Source organism: Marmota flaviventris, chromosome 3 (assembly GCF_047511675.1).
Source record: "Marmota flaviventris isolate mMarFla1 chromosome 3, mMarFla1.hap1, whole genome shotgun sequence".
Taxonomy (NCBI): Eukaryota; Metazoa; Chordata; class Mammalia; order Rodentia; family Sciuridae; genus Marmota; species Marmota flaviventris.
In genome coordinates, this window is record NC_092500.1 from 3,764,526 (window position 1) to 3,783,338 (window position 18,813).

Below are 18,813 nucleotides of genomic sequence, written 5' to 3' on the forward strand. Positions count from 1 at the left end.
GCAGCTCTGTGCCCCTGTGTGATGGCTAGGCAGGCCCCTCTCTGTGCCCACAGGAGGAGGGGAAGCAGGTGTGGTGAGCAGAAGGCTGGCTTGGGCCTGACGTCCCAGAGCTCCCCCTTGCTGCTGGCCAGGCAATGCAGCTGACCAGAGTCCCCCTTCCACAGCCCACATGTCCACCTGACATCTTGCAGTCAGCCGAGGCACAGCACCGGAAGTCAGGAAGGGACATGGGGTGAGCCAGCTGTTGCCTCTTTCAGGAAGCCACCCTGACTTCAGGCCCTCCCCCAGGCGGCCCTGCTGTGGTCCAGCCCTCAAGGGGGGCTGCTTCTGTCGCTGGCTGCGCCCCCAGGCCTTGAGCTCTGCAGGACAGCACCTGGCTGCCCTGTGGTGTAGGTAGCAGGAGGGAAGGTGGCGTCCCCTGGACATTCACAGTCAGCTTGGGCAGGCCTGGCTGCAGGCCCAGAGGTGGGCCCTGAGCAGTGGATGGGGTGGGACACTGTGATGAGCAGGAGAGCTGGGGCGGGGGGCAGGGTGGACGGGATGAACACTGGTGCAAGGAAGGGGTCATGGGCAGACAGCACAGGGAGGGGCAGAGAGCGCGCCCGGGACTCAGGCCTGGGGTGGGGGTGTGGAGAGACAGACAGGACCAGGGGTTCCAGGGTCCAGTCAGGCACCAGGGCTGAGCTGCTGACCGTGGCTGCGAGGCGCTGCAGGCTGGGTCTCTGTGCTCAGCACGCCTGGCTCAAAGGGGTGTGTGCAGGGTGAAGGATGTGCTGGGGCCCAGGGTGCAGGGGGCCCCCAAAGGAACTGGGGTAGATAGCCAGGAGCTCCAGACAGGCTAGCCCCCTGGCCTGAGGCTCCCTGCAGTGACCCCCCAGAACCGTGCCCTCCGCCCCTGGGCTTCTGCAATGAACGGGCCAACTCCAGATCCTGTCAGAACAGCTTTTATTGACGTCCTGGCCCCAGGCAGCCCCCTCAGGGCCTGCGAGCGGGGTGGCCCTCCTGGGGGACGACGTGTCTCTGGGCGCCTCAGGGAAGGCAGTAGGTTGTATAGTTATCTTCTGAGGGGCAACATCACTGCCCTGAAACCACACAACCTACTACCTCACCCCGCGGGCGCCCCAGCTCACCCTGCAGGAGGGCCGCCCGCCTCGCCACCCCACGCCCGCCCAGCCTTGCCCGTGTCGCATGGCCACCGGAGCTGGAGGGCCGGGCAGGCGCAGGGCAGGTGCAGGGCAGGTGCAGGGCAGGAGGGAAGCTGGAAACCGCGCCTCGTCAGGAAAGGCAGCGTGTGTGCCGGCTGGCCTTGGGAGGCCCTGGACTTGGGTTTCACTATCCACCTCCACGGTGTACCTGTGGGCACCCCAGTGTGCTCAGAGAGCGCTCCTGGAGAGGAGCGCTTCCCACTTGGCCGCCCCCACCCCAGGGAAGGCCCGACACTGAGCTGGACCTGCCCACACCAGGTATGTGGGCGGACTGCCTTGGGGTGGCAGGCCAGGCTGACCCTCACTGCCCCCCGACCCTGCCAAGCCTGAGCTGCCAGCCTGCAGCTCTATCGGCTGCCCTATCGGCTGGAGCCAGGTGCAGTCCAGACCCTGCCCAGGGAGGCCTGAGCCTGGGCCTGATGTGGGGCCCGAGGGAGGCTGGGCCAGCTGCGCCCAGTGGGCGGCAGCAGCTGTGAGCCCCTCTGCCCTGGACAGGTCACAAAGCATCTCCTTCAATCCCCATTTGTCCCATTTCACGGAGGAGGAAACCGAGACTCAGGGAAGGGCGCTGAGGGACCCATCCAAGGCCATGCACGCGGACCCCAGGCCTGTTAGCCCTCCCACTGCCCGGCAGCCACTGCCCCATGCCCCATGGCCCTCCCAGCCAGGGCGGCGTCTGTCCATCGCAGAGATCACAGCCACTTCAGGAAAGACAGTAGATTGTATAGTTAACCCACAGCAGGGCAGAGCCCCAAACTATACAACCTACTACCTCACCCCAAAGGGCGGTCAGTCTTGGCGCCGAGTCGGACTTCGGGTTTCCAAGGGCACCTCCTGTGGAGGGGAAGAGAGCTGGGGAGGGGGTCAGGACCTGCTGTTGAGGGCACAGGTGCCAGCAGAGGCCCGGGGCTCTGAGGTCCCCAGAGTGGCCGCTTGGCCGGTCACCAGCATCATCAGGCACAGGAGGCTTCAGGAGACCAAGTGGAGGGACAGCAGAGCAGAGGGGCAGCCCAGGGGCTTTGGTCACAGGCAACTGGATCACTGCCTTCAGACAGGAGCAGCCACACGTCCCCAGGGATTCCTCCTGCGTTGGAGACACTAGGAGGAAGGTGTCACTTGCCAAAGGCCAAGTGTCCAAGGGTGCTCTGCGGCTCTGCCTGGCCGAGACCCACTCCCACACACGGCCTGGCCTGCTTCCTGCTGTCATCAACAGTGTTCATGACCCAGGGTCTCGGGCTGGGCAGTGCCCAGGCCGGCACCCTCCCCTGGACAGGTAGGGAGCCCTTCTCTTACCCAGAGCTTCCAAAGACAGCCTCGAACACCACTGACCACAGCCACCAGTGTGGCCATCACCTTCCCAGGGGACCCCGTGGGGAGGCTGGTGAACAGAACTTCTGCTAACCCTTCTCACAGGAGAGGAGGCTGAGGCCTGGAGGTTGTGACTCTCTAAGGTCACACAGCTCCTGGTGGCAGAGCCGCTGGAACATTCTGCTTCCAGCCTAGTAAGGTGGCACTACGGCTCTGAGCTCCCTGATGTCCACGCAGTCTTGAAAACTGCCTCAGACCTCCTTCAGGCCCCTCCTGACAGGCTGCCTCCTCCAGGCAGGCACCAGGCTATGCCACCCCGTCCTCACAGCCCTGGTGGGGCTGGGACCACCCACCCCACTTCACAGTGAGGCAGCTGAGGCTCAGAGGGTAGGGTCTCTGGCCCCAGATGACAGACCTCAGGGGCAGGCAGGCTGCTTGCTGTCCTCAGTCACTGCTCTCTGGGTGGGCCTTGGGCACCTGACACTGTGCAGCTCCCCACCCCAGGAGGACACCAGAACAAGTCCCAGGTGCCCATCACAAAAATAGCACTGGGGCTCGGGTCCAGCGCTCCCCACTCCCATGGGGCGCAGCCAGGAGGGCCCCATGAGGTGACATCTAGCCATGGTGGCAGACACCCATGTTCCTCAGGGCCCCAGAAGGAAGTGTGCTCAGAAGTGTTCCCCGGCCTCCAGCTTGCACCCCTGGCCTGGCAGACAGGACACGAGGTCCCTGAGACTCCCCTGGGGTGGCTGAGTGGTCCACTGGTGAGCAGTCTAAGCAGGAAGTCTGGGGGCATCTTGCACTGCCTAGCCACCAGGAACGGTACCTGGCTGTGGTCAGCCTTGTCACCAGGGAGGACACTGGCTCCCGGCCCAGGGCCCCACTTGGATGTCCGAGAGGGACTAGAGGTCCCATCAACTGCCTCCATCTGGACCCCACGGAAGCGGCTCAGGAGGTGGCAGGCTGGCCTCGCCTCGGGCTCTCTCTGGGACTTCTGAGCCTCTGCTGCTGAGGGTCTGCAGCAGGACTCCAGGCAGAGGAGCTGCCCCGGGAGTCCGGCACAGACCCTGTGTGCTGTGATGTTTCTGGCACTTTCTAGGCCACATTCTGTTTTGCAGTACTGGGGAGGGAACCCAGGGTGCTCTACCACTGAGCTGCACCCCCAGCCCTTTTTATTTTTTGAGACAGGGTTTCAGGCTGGCCTTGAACTTGCAATCCTACTGGCTCGGCCTCCTAAGAAGCTGGGATTACAGGTGTGGCCATGGCGCCCAGGTGGGCTGCTCTTAATGAACAAGCAGAGCTGGACACACGTGTGCGTGTGCCCCCTCACAGACCACAGCCCTGCTCCTAGCCTGCACCTGCCTGCCCCCCGGGGGCCTGGGGTCACGCAGAGCCTGCAGTGCTCACCATGCACAGCCATGAGACGGTGGGGGACAGAGACAGAACCCTGGCCCGCCCTGGCCACAAGTCCTCTCCCCTGGACCCCAGCCCAGCCAGGCAGCAGCAGACGGGACTCAGTTTCCCTCAGTGGACTTTCTTCCCGTTCCAGGTTAGACTCACCCGTGTGGCATCCCAGTTGGCCGTCAAGGAGAGGTGACCGGAGAGTATCGGGTCACACTGGAGGGCTGAGTGGCGGAAGGGCAGAGAGGGGGGAAGGGCAGAGAGGGGGGCTACCTCAGCACCTCCTGTCCCCAGGGCCCTCGAGGCTGGGCAAGCCGGCGGAGGGACAGGTGCACACAACCCCAAGCTGGGGACAATGTGTCCTCAGGGTGCGACGGAGGCGGAGCTGAGGGTTCCTCTTCCACGTGGACGCTCTGCAACGTCTGGTCTGATGGGAAGGCCAGGAAGAACCTGCAGAGACCAACAGGGTCCAAGGTCACCATGTCACATGCATCATGAGAAGATGACGTGGGTCAACTGAGGAGTCCACTCCACCCGAGGCAGGAAGACAGGGGAGGCACAGTTTGGGCCAAGGTTTGGCAGGGGGACGAGGCCCCCACACAGGGGCCTGAGTGGGGGGCAGGGAGAGAAGAGCAGGAGTGTCTGAGCCTGGCCTCCCGCAGCACCTCCGTGGCTGCCGACTTTCCTGAGCAAGTGGTCGGAGGCCCCTCGCTGGGAGGAAGGCCAGCTGTGGACAGCAGCAGCTGCCTGGGAGCCACCCCTTGGGCGTCAGCCTCTGGGGGTGTGTCCTCCCCTGGCCGCCTCCTTGAGTGTCACCTCACTGACACCTCAGCTAGCTGTCTCTCACCTAGTGGCACTGCCTACATGCAGGCCAGGATTAGAGGGTCTTCATGGCCAGCCCTGCACTGGACAATGCTGGATCAGAGGTGACCAAGTCCCAGCCCTGTCCTCGAACAGCCAGGGCAGGGCAGCCAGTGCTCCTGGGCCGGGGGCAGCGACCTGGAGCAAGGCCTGCGAAGGGAAGAACTGCCATCCCACCTCCTCTGCCCACTCCAGCCAAAGTGCCCTCACAGGGCCAGTAGGGGTGGGAGGACACTGAGACAAACCCAAGCAGGAAGGGACATGGGTAGCCCTGGAAGAAGCCTGGGCAGCTGGGGGCTGCAGGCCTGAGCCCGGTATGCTGGGTGCACACTGCGGCCCAGACACGGGCCAGCATGGAGACCTCAAGCCAGGTGGCCTCTCTGAGCCTGGGTGTCCCCGGCCAATGGTGACAGCAAGATCAGGCCATTTGGTTACTGAGGGTGCAGGGAGATCGTGGAGGTGGGGCGCCCTCCTCTCCTTGAGCGCCAGCCTGCCTGCACTCCCCGACGGACGGCCAGGCCGCCCGTCACGACCCACACCCTCTCCGTGAGCCTCTGCTGCTTCCCACCAGGCACCACCAGCTCGGGCTCCCCTCCCTGCCCTGGACAGGCCTCCCTGCCTCCGGGCCTTTGCCCTGGCCTGTCCCTCTGCCAGGAGCTCCTGCCCCTTCCCACCAGGCCCTGTGCTGCTCGCTGGGCTCTGGCCGGCCCTTGCCTCCTGGGCTGCAGTCCTGAGGCCGACAGGCAGGGCCTCCATGGACGACGCACTCTTCCCCTACAGAACCCTGCTGTGCTCCGAAGCCAGGCACAGACACCGTGGCCCCAGAGGGCTCCCTGCTCTGCTCTGCCCCACCTAGGGGGCTCACCCAGGGTCCAGGGTCCTCAGCCACAACACAGTTTGGGGCAGGGACAGGGCCTTCACCGCTGGGTCTGGGACCTGTTGCTGGAGCCATTTCTGAACCAGTGGGGGAAAGACCTGCTTCCAGGCCTGGGCCGGGGGCTGGGATCTGCTGGGCCTGCCTGCCCAACCTGAGTGGGACCATGGGCTTCGGGCCTTGAGGGGCCACAGAGACTTCCGCTTTGTCAGGAGGACGCCAGGGAAGGGCCTGAGACAGACCAAGGGGTCCTTCCCTGCCAGTCTGGGCGCGGGCCGGGAGGGATGGGCGTGAATAGACCCCTCGGGAGAAGCCGCCCGGAGCGAGCGTCAGCAGACGTCCTGCCATCTGCCAGCTCCCAGCTCCGGCTCCCGGCCCTGCCCTGGCCTGCAGCGTCTGGCCATGGGCAGGGTGCCGGGCAGGCTGGGAGGGGGAGGAGCCACACTGGCTGGGACAGGTGCGCCGGAGGCCTCCGTGGGCAGGTGGCCCTTTCAGGGCTGAGCGGACGTCTGGAGCGAATGAGGCAGACAGACGGTGTCACCCTGAAGTCACCTCGGGCTTGGCTCAGGGCCACTCGGAGCAGACCCGACCCCCCTCCGGCAACCCCCCCTCAGCCGCCCTGATTAGGTTTCTCCCATAAAGCGGCCAGTGTCTGCTCAGCTAGCCGCTCCAACAATGGGTCTGGGGAGGAGCCGGGAGGGGCGGCTGGGGGTCAGGCGGGGGCCGGTCTCCCCACAAACGTGGCCCACAAAGTTACCAAGTCAGCACACCCCACAGCTCAGCCACTCTGGCAGGCCGGGGAAGGGCCCAGAGGTGGCCCCACCCACTGTGCACCGGTCAGGCCTGGGACTCGGGTGAGGGAGAACTTTAAAGGGTCAAAACTCAGCCCCCAGCGACATCTTCTTATGAAATCTGTAAAACAATCAATAATGCAAACAGGTCCCTGGCATAAAAATACCTGATTTAAATAAAGCTGGGCCAGGCACGCTGGCCTGGCCTCTGACCTGGGCCGCCAAACAGCTGGACTGTCCTGCCAGGGCTGTGTGCAGGGGCCAGCAGCCTCGGGTCTCCTACAGAACTCACCACAGGGTCACAGTGGCAAACATCTGGACTTCTTCGTCCCCAGATTTCCCTGGCCCTGAGCACCCAGCGCAGGCAGAGGAGGGTGGCATCTCCGGGTGGAGCCCCTGCCTGGCACCCTGAGTCAGACCCGAGGCCTGCCCTCCTCGTGCGGCCGTCTGCAGCCCAGCCTGGTTCTCCTTAGGCCCTGCCCGCCCGGCGGCCCTTCTCTGGGGAGCTCCTCCTGCGAGGGAAGCCTGGGCGGCTGAACTCCCAGGAGGCTCCAGGCCTGCTGTGGCATGTGGACAGCGATGGGCTGGGCAGCTGGGCGGCGGAGGGCATCCCACCGTTCTGTCTTCAGCTGGTCTCCCTGGAGGGAGGACCTGTGCCAACTTCCCTTTGGGGTGACAGAACATTCCATCTGGGAATTGCAGAAGTGGAGCCTGGGAAGGGCTTGGGGAGACCCCAGCCCAGCCTCACAGGACGTGGGGTGCTGCCCACAGGCGGGGTGCCATCCTTTGGGCACTTTTCAGCATCCTCCCTACTTTGCAGAGGAGCTTCCACCGACTTCTGAGGGCCTTCTTGGTAATGGTCGCAGGCAAGCAGGGACAGGGCCTGCTCCCTTCCACCTTGGGAGAACCAGGCCTTGTCAGGCACCATGGCACACGCCTGTCATCCAGCCGCTGGAGGGGCTGAGACAAGAGGGTCACAAGTTCAAGGCCAGCCTCATTAACTGACAGAGGCCCTAAGCAATTGAGTGAGGCCTTAGTGAACAGGGCCAGGGCTCAACCTCCCCTGGGGTGAACCCCCAGTACCATGCTGCTTCTGGTCGGCCAGGTATGGGGAAGTCACAGGATCAACACACTAGAGAGCCAGGAGCAGGCCCAGAGGACGTGCCTGCTGGCTGAGGTTGCTGGACACACGAGCTGGGCAGGGACAGGGGAGGCTGTGGAAGCTGGTGGCTGGGGGACAGCTCGCCCCACTTGGCTCATTCTAGAACCTCAGCAGCCCAGGGCTTGCCTCCTTCAGGAAGCCCCCAGCCTGTTTCCCCAAGGATGGGCAGAGCCTGGCCCAGGTCAGTGGCCCGACTGACCACTGCAGGACCGCAGCATTGGGAACTGTGTCTGACCAGGGAGCCCCGAGGTCCTCGGCCAGGTCAGCAGTATGAAGGGGCGGGTGGGGCCCAGAGGGTACTCTTCCCTCCCTGCTGGATCCTGAAGCAACCCTGCCCCACCACTGCCGAGGACTCCCTCTGTGGCGTGGCCTCAGGGACCCGCTCCTGGGCTCTGGTGTGCGGCCTGCCTCGGGGTGGCGAGGGGCTGGCAGGACTGGGTGAGGGGCCAGGCCTCCCAGCCTCCCTGCCAAGTGGCTGTGCCAAGCCTGGGGTGGCCATGGCCAAGGCCGGGCAGGCGGGGCTGGTGCTGGGCTCTGTCCAGGCCACGAGGGCAGGCAGTGAGCAGGGGTCTCCCTCCCTCCCTTCTCCCCTCCCAAGGACACTGCCCGCCGCAGTTACAAAATGGCGGAGGGCCGTGGCAGCCATTTTGTGGAGCCCTTGGAAGACAAAGGCAGCCAAAGCCCGAGGGCGGGGTGGTGGGCAGGGGAGGAGCGTCACTCCGGAAACTGCTCTGGGTGGCCTGGCCACAGGGAGTGGGGCAGGCAGGCCCTTTCTGGAACCTTCATCCTGCCCAAGATCCTGGTCATCCAGGGTTTCCAATGGCTGGTCACTCCCTTCAAGAGGCTCTGGGTGATCCTGGGGTCAGGCACCTGCCCAAGAGCTTGCCCACCTTACAGTGGAGGCCACCCAACAAGGTCAGTGAGGCCTCGCCAGCCTGTGCTCCTGGACTAGAAGTCCTCCTCTGCCCAGACTCAGAGGACAGGTCCTCGCTGGCCTAGGCAGAGCCCGCCCCTGTGCTGGCCTGCATCCCAGGGCCACCGGGGCCAAGCAGTAACTTCCCCCTGATCCCAACGGACCCTGGAGCAGCCAGCAGGGCTGAGGTGCCAGAAGTGGTCCAGTTGCCACAGTGGCCATCCACGGGTGCCGGGAGGGCCCACTCGGGGATAGGCGGCTGCACCCCCTCCCCACCTCCTGTGGCTCCAGCCCCAGGGTGCGTTGGAGGCCTGTCCATGTGGTTGGGTCCACTGTGCCCAGCACACCCAACACCAGCTACTTCCCAAGTAACCACCCACCGCTACTCTGTCCCCTCCTCTGGCCTCCAGTCAAGAAGTCCTCTGCTTCCAAAAACTCTAGTGTGACGCCCACCCTGGGCAGAGCCCGGCAGACAGTGGGCGCTCAGTGAGGGCCACAGACCGCCCCAGGGATGAAGCCCGGGGTCTGTCCTCCTGCCCCTGCCTCTTCACCTCTGGTCTCCACATCTTACTTAGAACCCCAAATGGAAAGTAAAGCCAGCTCGAGGGACTGTGGTCCAGCCTCCTGACCACCCACTCATGGCCTGTGGGAGTGAAAACCTGTGATGGAGAGCAGCCCCATCTATTAGAGAGCAAGCAGATGAGGACAGTAGCAGGACCCTCAGAGGGTGACCAGGCCAGGGGCGGGCACCACTCACACACCGAGGACTTGGGCCTCTGACGGGGACCCCGGTGCAGAGCCAGGGGCAGAGCCTGGGTCAGAGAGCAGGAGTGGAACTGGAAGGAGACCAGCTTCACCCTGTTTTTCTTTTTCAATCCTGGGGATGGAACTCAGGGCCACTTAGCCACTGAGCCACATCCCAGCCCTCGCTTATATTCTATTTAGAGACAGGGTCTCGCTGAGTTGCTCAGGGCCTTGCTAAGTTGCTGGGGCTGGCTTTGAACTTGCAGTCCTCTTGCCTCAGCCTCCTGAGCTGCTGGGATGACAGGCTTGTGTCACCACAGCTGGACCCACTTCATTCTTACAGGTGTGGTTGCCATGGTGACAAGGTACAAGGGCAGGTGGCACCAGGCCACAAAAAGTGCAACCACAGCTGTCCTGAAACCTCCCAGGCAGGACAGCACAGCGGCCTCCAGAGTCCACTGAGGAGGTCTCCCGGGCACCCCTCCTCAGTGGGGGTGGATGGGCCTCAGAGCCTCGGGCTCCTGGGTTCAAATCCCACCCCTGGGGATGGGGCAAGTGTGAGCTTCCCACCCTAACACACCGGGCACTGAGCTATGCCCACCTGCCCGAGGCCAAGTAGCCACCGGGAGGGCCAGACCCTTCTGAGCAGGGTGACTCCGTGAAGCCCACATCAAAGAGGGCCCCTGTCCCATCCCCAGGTGCATTTCTCCAAGGGCACCTTGCCCACCCTGCCTGGTGGCCTCCGCTATGGCCCAGGAAGGCCAGTGAGCGAGGCTCGGGACCCCTGGTGGGTGCTGGAGGAAGGCTTTGATCCCAGGGGTTCTGCAGGGAGCCAAGAGCAGGGGAAGGTATCCTGGGGGCACCTGCAGAGCACTGGCTACTTCCTGTTGGAGCAAAACCCTGCTCCCCCCGAGCCCGCCCTGGGCACCTGCGGCGGCAGCCCACCCTGTACCCTCAGGTGTGAAGGTCTGTGGTCTGCTGCTGGGGCCACCTGGGCCACTCTCCACTGTGGTGTCAGAGCCTGGTCAGCCCTGAGCCCCCAGTGTGGCTTTCCAGGGTGGGTCCTTCTGGGTGTCAGGCCCACCACCCTGGGCCCCAAGCCTCGGTGTCCCGAGCCCCACATCTGCCTCTAATGCACAGGAAGCCGGGAGGCTGGGGAACCAGGGGACGGGGACAATTCCTACAGAAAACCAGCCAGCACCGGGACTGGGTGGCCCCGTGGCCATGGCCCTGCTTGGCTCACACTCCACTATGAGTAGGCCCTGGGATCAACACCGGGGCATGGTGGGGACACAGCAGCCGGGGCGCGAGGGATAGGAGGGACAGAAAAGGGAGCCTTGGGTGGGGGACAAGGCCCAGAGCTGTCTGTCCCAGCTCTCCCCGCCCTGGCCCGTCTGGGCAGCCTTCAGGAGAGCGATTTCCAGCCAGTCAAAAAGAAACCCTGCACCTTCACGGCTCCTCTCACCCGAGCTGGTGTCCCAGAGTCCCCAGGGCCGCAGGGAAGAAGGGAGCTGGTGGTTCCCCGCCTCCTGAGCCTGGGCCTCTGGAAGGACAGGCAGGGACAGTGAGTCCATCTTGAGGGGGTCAAGGCCAATGGAGAGGTGTCCTCAGCCAGCACGGAGCAGGTGCCCCCAGGGGAGGGGGAGAGACCCCTGCACCCTCCACACACCAGGCCCCCTCCCCGCATCCTGCCCCCTCAGGCTGCCGCCGGTGGCCTGGCCCTGCTCAGACACACAGGCCTGGGGCGGCTTCGGCAGGGCCTGGCGGGCAAGCCCGCCTCGTGAGCTCACAGAGGCCCAGATGGCACCGGGGTCCCGGCCCACGTGGCACTGCTCCAGCTTGTGTGGGGCAGCCTGCACCCTCCCCACAGCCGCCAGGAGACGCAGTGGAAGGACACGGTCCTGTGGGGCGTGAGGAGGCCAGCCCTGGCCTGACCCACGTGGCCACCGCCTCCCCTGAGGCTGGATCCTCCAAGCAGGCCTAGGGCTGGCCCCCGTGGGCTGGCTCCCCAAGGGCGGGGCTGGCGTGGGCACAACCAGGGCGGCCTCTCAGCATGGCAGGTCCCCAGTCTCAGCCTCTAGGCAGCCGAGTGGCAGGGGGACCTTAGCCCACTGAGTCCTGAGCAACACTGCGGAAGTGCCAACTGCCCTGTGGTCACCGGCCCCAGGCCACCCTGGCCATTACAGAGCCCTCAGAGTGGCCAGGGCTTAGAAGATGGTCCTAGTCCAATGTCCTGGGTGAGACTTGGGAAAGCCCTCGAAGTCCTGGAGACCCTGGTCCCTCAGCTACGGAGAGAGTGGCAAGGGCAGGGAGCCAGGCAGGAGCCAGCAATGAGACCCTGCCATGGGCGAGAAGGCCCGCCCTCGGCAGCCCTGCAGGCCCGTGAGGCTACATGCGCGTGTGTCACAGAGGTGTCCAGTGTAAGGACTGCCCAGATAAAGGCAGTGGTGTGGAGGGGACCCTGATTTCCATCAACATTCAAAGTCCTGCACTGACCTGAGGTGGACAGGTGGACAGCCTCGGGCTTCACCTGGAGTGGTCAGAAGAGGGGCCGAGACCTGGAAAGAAAGGGACATGGGGTGAGTCTTGGGGCAGCCCAGGGTGTGCGACCTCCCTCCTGCACACCCTGTGCCTGGCCCTCTCTGTCCTAACCCCACGAGGCCTGGCACAGCTCAGGAGCCACCGTGTCTACGTGACTTTGGCCAAATGGACTCAAACATGGGTTCCTGGGTCTACCCCTTCCTAAGATGCACCAGTCAGCAGCAGGGTACAGCTGCAAGGATGTGAATTTGGGGACCAAAGAGACGCAAGTTCACAGTCAGGCCGAGCCAAAGCCTGCGTGGCCCTCTGTGTAGGTCCTAGGGTTGGGAGCTGACCTGAGCTGCCCCAGCTGGATCTTCTTCCCTGCCGGGGCTGGATCTGTGGGACTCTGGAGCTGGCCTCTGGAGCTCGGAACCGGCCAGCTCCCTCTCAACACCACCATGATGTCAGTCCTCCCCAAATGTCACTTACAACAAGGAATGTCTTTCTCTCTTTGCTTTGGCTGCTAGGAAGCTCAGAGCTGAACTCTACCAACGGGGAGGTTTCTAGGCCTTCCTTCAGTTTTCCCTGGGTCCCGATGTCCTCTGTCGTCCACTGTCTTCCTACCCTGTCCATGTTGTTCCAACTGTCCAGCAAGAACCCCTCCACTCCCTTCCTCCCGTGTGACTGGTACAGGCGGGGTGTGCAGGCTTCAGCTCTGCAAGAGGTGGGGGAGGCCTGGCTAGCTTGGAGTGGGGCTGGGCGCTGGCCTGGCCACAGCTGGTCCCTTTTCTCCTCCTCTGGAGAGAGATGGAGAGGTCCAGATTCTCTCCTCACAAAGGAGAAATCAGAATCCCAGGGAAGGGCCGTGACCCCTCAAGACCCCAGAGCAGTAAGTGGGCGGGGGACAGGACCAGGGGGTCTGACCGTGGTGCTGTGGCTTAGGCCCCTCCCGCAGGCCAGCCACCACCATGGGTCCCTAGGGCTCACGGTGCCAAGCCTGGGTCTGGGGGGCCGTAAGGACAGACTGCGGGGAGCTCTCTCTGGGAGCGGTGGGCCTGCCCAAGAACCCGGAGCTCTGCAACCTGGCCAACACAGGCCCTCAGCAGGCGGCTCCCCTGCCCTGTCCAGGTGACATGCAGTGGACCCAGGGCCACAGAGGGGAGCCACCCAGGTCCTGAGTCCTCCGAGTGGCTACCACTTCCCATCTGGCCACCATCCTGTGTCCTTGCTGGCTAGGGGACTTCCACACCCCTCTCCACCCAAAGCCGTGCTCCTGAAGCAGGCTGGACAGCTAGGGACCAAGACCTGCTGAGGTCAGCTGAGAGGGGAGGCCAGGCGAGAGCCAGGGCCGGCCAAATGTCTGGGTGGCTTTCCGTGAGTTATGAACGCCCGACACCTCTTGGTGCCGACTGCAGGGACCGTGTGGCTCCCTGGGCTTCTGGACAGAGGTCACAGGCACTTCACTGGCACCCCCAGAGCTCTGGAGGAGGCAGGCTGCCCACCCTACAGGAGGGGAACCTGGGGCTCGGGTCGCAGGACACTGGGAGGTGGGCGGGGTGAGTCTGGCTGCAGGGGGTGGTCACACAGGACAGCTCAGTAGAGCCAGCACCAACAACCCGGCCTCCCTGTCCTCCCAGGCCCATGTCCCTGCCCGATTCCTTCTGCTTCAAGGAGGCAGGCTGGGCATCACAGGCCATAGGACGAACACGCAGCAGGCCAGGGTGTCCTTGCACTGTCCCCTCACTCCTGTCCTGGGGGGACGTCCCCTCACCTGCTGGGAACTCTGGCAGGTGGGCCTGGTTGCAAGGGGGGGGCGCAAGGGCAGGGCTGGGGCTGGAGTCCCTTCTCTACCAGGGTGCCCACTCCCGGGCAGCTTCTAGCCAGAGTACGCCCCTCCCCGCCCGGCCTGGGGCCAAGATGCAGCTACCTGGGCCACGAGGGGCTGGACGGTCTTCCACGGCCCTCGGTGGGCTCCCGACCTCCTGGGCGGTACTCCGGGACAGGCCACGTTCTGTAAGACACAAGGAGACCAGGGGTCAGCTTGGCAGGTCTGGTGGCTCAAGACAAGATTGGGGCAGGGTCAGCTGGGTGTCCTGCCCCCTCTCAGTCACCCCCTCTGCTGTGGCTCTGCAGAGGCCCAGCGATTAGGAGCTCGGCAGGGAGGACCCCACGGAAAGCCCTGCTGGACCTGTCCTTGGCCTGCCTGACCCACACTCCACAGCAAACCCCAGAAGCTGGCCCCTGGAAGCCCAGCCATGGACCAGTAGGCCCTCCTGGCCTCAGAGGAAGGGGTGGATTGGTCTGGGGGTGAGCGGTCACTCTGGGGCGGTGCTCAGGGACACCACTCCTGCTTCACTCCAGCTCCACGTGGCACCCTCCGTGGCTGGGAGTTCTCCCCCATCACCGGCCCAATTCCTAGCCACCCTCTAGGTCACCTCCTGCGGAGCCCTCCTGTGTCAGGGACCTTCCTAGCCCTAGCAGTAGGCTATGGGTCCCTCAAAATCAGCTCACACACGCTTGTCCTGCCCACCTCCCCAAGCCTGGGAACACTGGGGCAGGGACCTCACTGACACAGCCAGGTGTCCTGGGCCAGCACAGCACCTGGCGCCCACCTGACAGAAGTGTCCCACCACCCTCCCTGCTCTTGGAATACCTGATATTTGGGGCTTATGAAGTGAAATGGGACTTTGGATCTTTCCCAGTGGTCACTTGACTGATCACTGTAGGCCAGTAAGCAGCAGACCAGGACAGGCCACAGACACCAGGGCCCAGGCCATGACTCCCCTCCCTGCCCGCACACCTGGGCTGAGGCCTCTGGATGGCGCCCACTGCTTCTCTCTCACCCTCTGAGCTGGGCAGAGGCTCATGGACCCTGATTACAAGAAGGTGTGGCCAGTCCTCTCTGGAGCACTGACCATTCCTAAATCCTGTCACCTGAGGACGGGGGTCCACTCTCCTGCCGACAGGGTTAGGGTTGCGAGAGGAACAGAGCAGGTATGGTGGGGTCACCAGTCTCTGTGCCCACTAGCTCCCCCCACCCCCCTGAGCAATGTCCCAGACTCCTCAAGTTGGTTTGGGAGGAATCGTGAAGCCCCAGAGGCGGGAGGGACCCCCCGAGGGCTCCCCACGTTGGGCCGAGGACCAGGGCTGGCACCTGCAGCGGCCTCATGGTCTGGCCAGCCCTCAGAGGCCGTCTCCCCAGAGGGCTGCCCGGAGGAGGGTCCAGGCCACTGCTGTGGTGCAGTCCCAGGCCCTCGTGAGCCGGAGCCCTTGGCCACCTGCTTCACAGGAGAGGAACTGGTGCCCACGCAGGGACTGCCCTGAGGGCGCACAGCCCATACCTGATGGCCAGATACCCCTCCCCTCCTACCTGTGGCATGGCCAAATCGCATACCCTACCTCGGGGCCCAGGAGAACAGACCCAACTTAAAGAGCCCGGCCAGCTGCCCCGCCCCAGCCCTGCGAGACCACGTGGCTCACCTCAGCTGCCGCACCCGTGCCACCTCGGAGGCACCCCCACCCCGCAGCCAACAGCACAGCAGCTCGGGGCCCTACCCAGGAGAGGACCCCGCCCAGGGCTGGCAGAGCAGGGCCTGCTGGGCTTATGGGGGCACCTACCCCGGGGCCGGCAGCGAGGCCCCGCTTTGTGGAAACAGCCTGACTTTGACCCAGTTGGGCTTCTAGGCTGCGGGGCAACGGCTGCAGGGGACAGTGGCTCTGGGGGTCTGGGTCCCAGATGTAGAGCACTGTGACAGGCCCCAACCTCAGAGGTGCACAGACAGACTGTCCCCAACAGCCAAAGGCTCCAGTCCTTTCACCTGCTCTCCCCACAACTCAATGCACAGCAAGCCAAGTGACCACAGTGTCCAGGCAGGTGGACGCCATCTTGCGCCCTGCCTGTCCTTCCTCACCTGTCCTCCTGTCGCTGCCCAGTTTCAGTGGCTGGGTTCCTGGGCTGTTGGACGTTGTTACTGGCCCCCGGGGCCTCAACTACCTGGTGGGAGAGCACCCTCCCCTCTCAGGGTCCTGAGCCTCCTGCAGCTGCTCTCAGAGCCTGCACCCTATGCTGTGGTCACTCGTGTGACAGAGCCAGTCCAGGCCACGTTCATGGTCTGTGGCCCACTGAAGTGGGCACTGAATCTGGCAGACCAGACATGCAGAGTCCCATCCAGATTCAACCCAGCCTGGTCCTTGGCCCTCCCACAGGGTCCATCTATAGCGTGGCCCATCGGGTCTCAGATGGACCGGCCCCTTCCCCTCTCTGGACTTCAGTCTCTTCATCTATAAGATGGGACATGTCCCCTTCTTAGGTTTACACACAGGGTCAGAAATGAAGCACACTCCATGCCCAGGCACAGGAGGACTCAGTGGTCAGTGGCACCAATCCTCAGGGGCACTTTGGGGACACATGAGAAGTCACCACAGACTTGGTGCCTGCAGAAGTTCCTCCCCAGCCTCTTTCACACGGCTGATGGACTCTGGCCTGGCCCGTGGCTGGAGGAGTCTGAGGAGAGCTGCGAGGCCAGCTGGGGACACAGGCTCAAGGACAGCAGGCAGCAGCCAGGTGGACTCTGCTGAGGCCAGGCCCTGGGGCTGGGAGGCTCTGAGTGGGGGCAGATCTCCATGTTGGCAGAGCCATGAGCTCAGACCATGGGTGCAGAGACCCCAAGGACTCAGTCTCGCCTGGGACGCCTGTGTCCCCCGGGTCACATGGAGCAGGAATGTTCCCTCAAGGTAAGTCCCGTGAGCACCCTGGATTTGCGTGGGCAAATGCCGCGGGATGGACAAGGACCAGCTTTGGTGACACCGTACCAGATGCCCAGGGCCTTGCAGGGAGCAAGTCCCAAGTCAGGAATGGGCTGGTCACACCCTCCCAGATCCCATGTCTGGCAGACACACAAACCAGGGCCGTGTCCCCAGTTCAGCCGCTTGATGGGGACCAAGTAGTCAATGGTGTCAAGGCCAGGGGAGTGCAGGTGCCCCCGGGTCAGCCTGAGGGGGCCTCTGAGAGGACGCAGACCCTGGAGCCCAGCAGGCTGAGCAGAATCCTCCAGGCTGTGTGGCCTTCGGACCCCAGCCTCTCTGAGCCCCAATTCTGTGTATCCAGGGGGGCTGTTGACACCTGCAGCACAGCACAGACCCAGAGATGACAGAGACAAGTTGGCATGTGGGATTCCCAGCAGCTGCCTGGCGCACAGTAGGTTCTCACTCGGGGCAGCCACCTGCAGCACTGCACTGACCGCCAGTTGATTCTGGAGAGGCCAGCCCAGCCAGACAGCCACACGCCCGCCCAGAACGCTCTGCTCAGCTCATCGCGAGTGACGTTCTCATCTGCGATGGCAAAATGACAGCTGGTTCTCAGGCAACTGGGAAACGCAGCCCTGTTTTCTCGAGATGTCACATGCAGACCTGACTCCCAACATTCTAGCCGCAGGAAGGAGACCAACGAGGGTGGGCTCTGAGGTCATCGAAGCTGGCCTTCAGCTCCGGGTGGCCTCTGCTCCCGGTTCACGGGCAGAACACACCCGGGGGACGGGGCTCCCTGCCCAGCCCCATGAGCTTCTGCACATTCTGTCGATGGCTCTCCTGGTGGGGAGAACACGCAGCGACACCTGGGTCTCTTGGCTCCAGCCGTCCCCTCACGGCAGGAGGAACGGGGGTGCTCAGTGAGCAGGACGCGGGGAACGGAAGCAAATGTGGGCCTCCTCCGCCCAGCCGGGCTTACAGCGCAACGTCACCCGTGGACGCGCCTCCTCCGCCTGCCCAGTGTGCCAGGCTGGACAGCTGCATGAGTGCCACCAGGTCACCGTATCACAACTGCCTGGGAGAGTGGGCGGTTGCTTCTAGGTCTTTGTGTCTGTATGAAGAGGTGCTGGGCAGACACCTCTGCTCCCTGGGGAGCCCACAAGCAGGGTCTCAGGGCAAAGCCAGGAACATGTTCAGGCCGGAAGCAGCTGCTCCAAGCTGGACCCAAGAACTCTCCAGAGACCCACTAAGGTCAGAGGAGATGGGGAAGCCGGGGCTCAGAGCAGGAGGGCGACTGGCCCAAGACCACACAGCCCTGGCCCGTGAGTCCGTGAGGAGTCCCACGCACACTCTTCACACAGCCTTCGCAAGCCACTGGGACCTCAGCCGCCAGATGCCAGGTCCCTGTGGAGCAGACCCCTGAAGGGGAATGACAGAAGGCAAGGGACCAGGGGCTGTGGTCCCCAGGGAGGGGGCTGGCTGTCAGGAACCGACCTCTGCTAGCGCAGGGAGGACGCAAGAGGGCCTCTGCGAGAGGAGGGCCGTGAGCCGCAGCGGGGAGGCAGGACCACACGGCGGTCCACGGACTGGACACAGCCTGCTCCCCGCTAGTGGTGTGAGGAGGAAAGGCCACGTGACCGCCCACGTTCCTCCAGCCAGACGCTGACCCAGGACACTCCACGCTTCCACGGCAAGTCCCCAGAGACACCGTTGTGGGTCCCCCCAGCCACAGGACATCCTGCCTCCATGACTGCTCAGCCTGTCTGTGGCTACCTACAGTGAGCCGCATGTCACGAGCCCCAGTGGGCCCTGGAGGAAGGTCCTGGGGATGGAGACGATGGCGGCACTGTGGCCTCTCTGCACTCACAAGATGTTCCAGGGCCCTCCCCAGCCAGGCCAGTGCCAGGCCCCAGGGCCCAGGGGGTGCTGGCCCTCCTGCCCAAGCTGCTGGCAGGGCAACACACAGGTGAACCGGCCATCCCACTCAGAGCTGCGGGCCCAGGGCAGTGGGTGGGTGGGGGCTCAGGGAGCTGCCAGGAGGTGACCCAGCCATGGTCAGGAGAGTAGGTGAGGACTGTGGAGGGCACAGGGCTGGGTCCTCGAGGGCCAGCAGGAGACTGGCCTTCAGCCGGGAGCAGGTCGGGGCCCTTGTCCAGGTGGGAGATGGGAGGTGGACAGGGCTGTCTGTGGCCCCTGCAGAGACACTGGTTCTAGGGGGCCGCCCCGGGCCCTGCCCTCCCCAGGCCCCTGGCACAGTCGTGGGCAAAGGCGAAGGCCAGGGCTCG

At 64.3% G+C, this 18,813-nt stretch overlaps 1 long non-coding RNA gene across 1 annotated transcript; it reads right to left on the reverse strand.

Annotated features, from left to right (window-relative positions):
- Positions 1 to 958: 958 nt before the first annotated feature.
- Positions 959 to 13,794, reverse strand: LOC139705137 (uncharacterized). Its single transcript, XR_011706991.1, has 3 exons — positions 13,710 to 13,794; positions 11,756 to 11,817; positions 959 to 4,364 (listed from the first exon to the last, which is right to left on the reverse strand). It is a non-coding gene; the product is annotated as an uncharacterized lncRNA (long non-coding RNA).
- Positions 13,795 to 18,813: the final 5,019 nt, after the last annotated feature.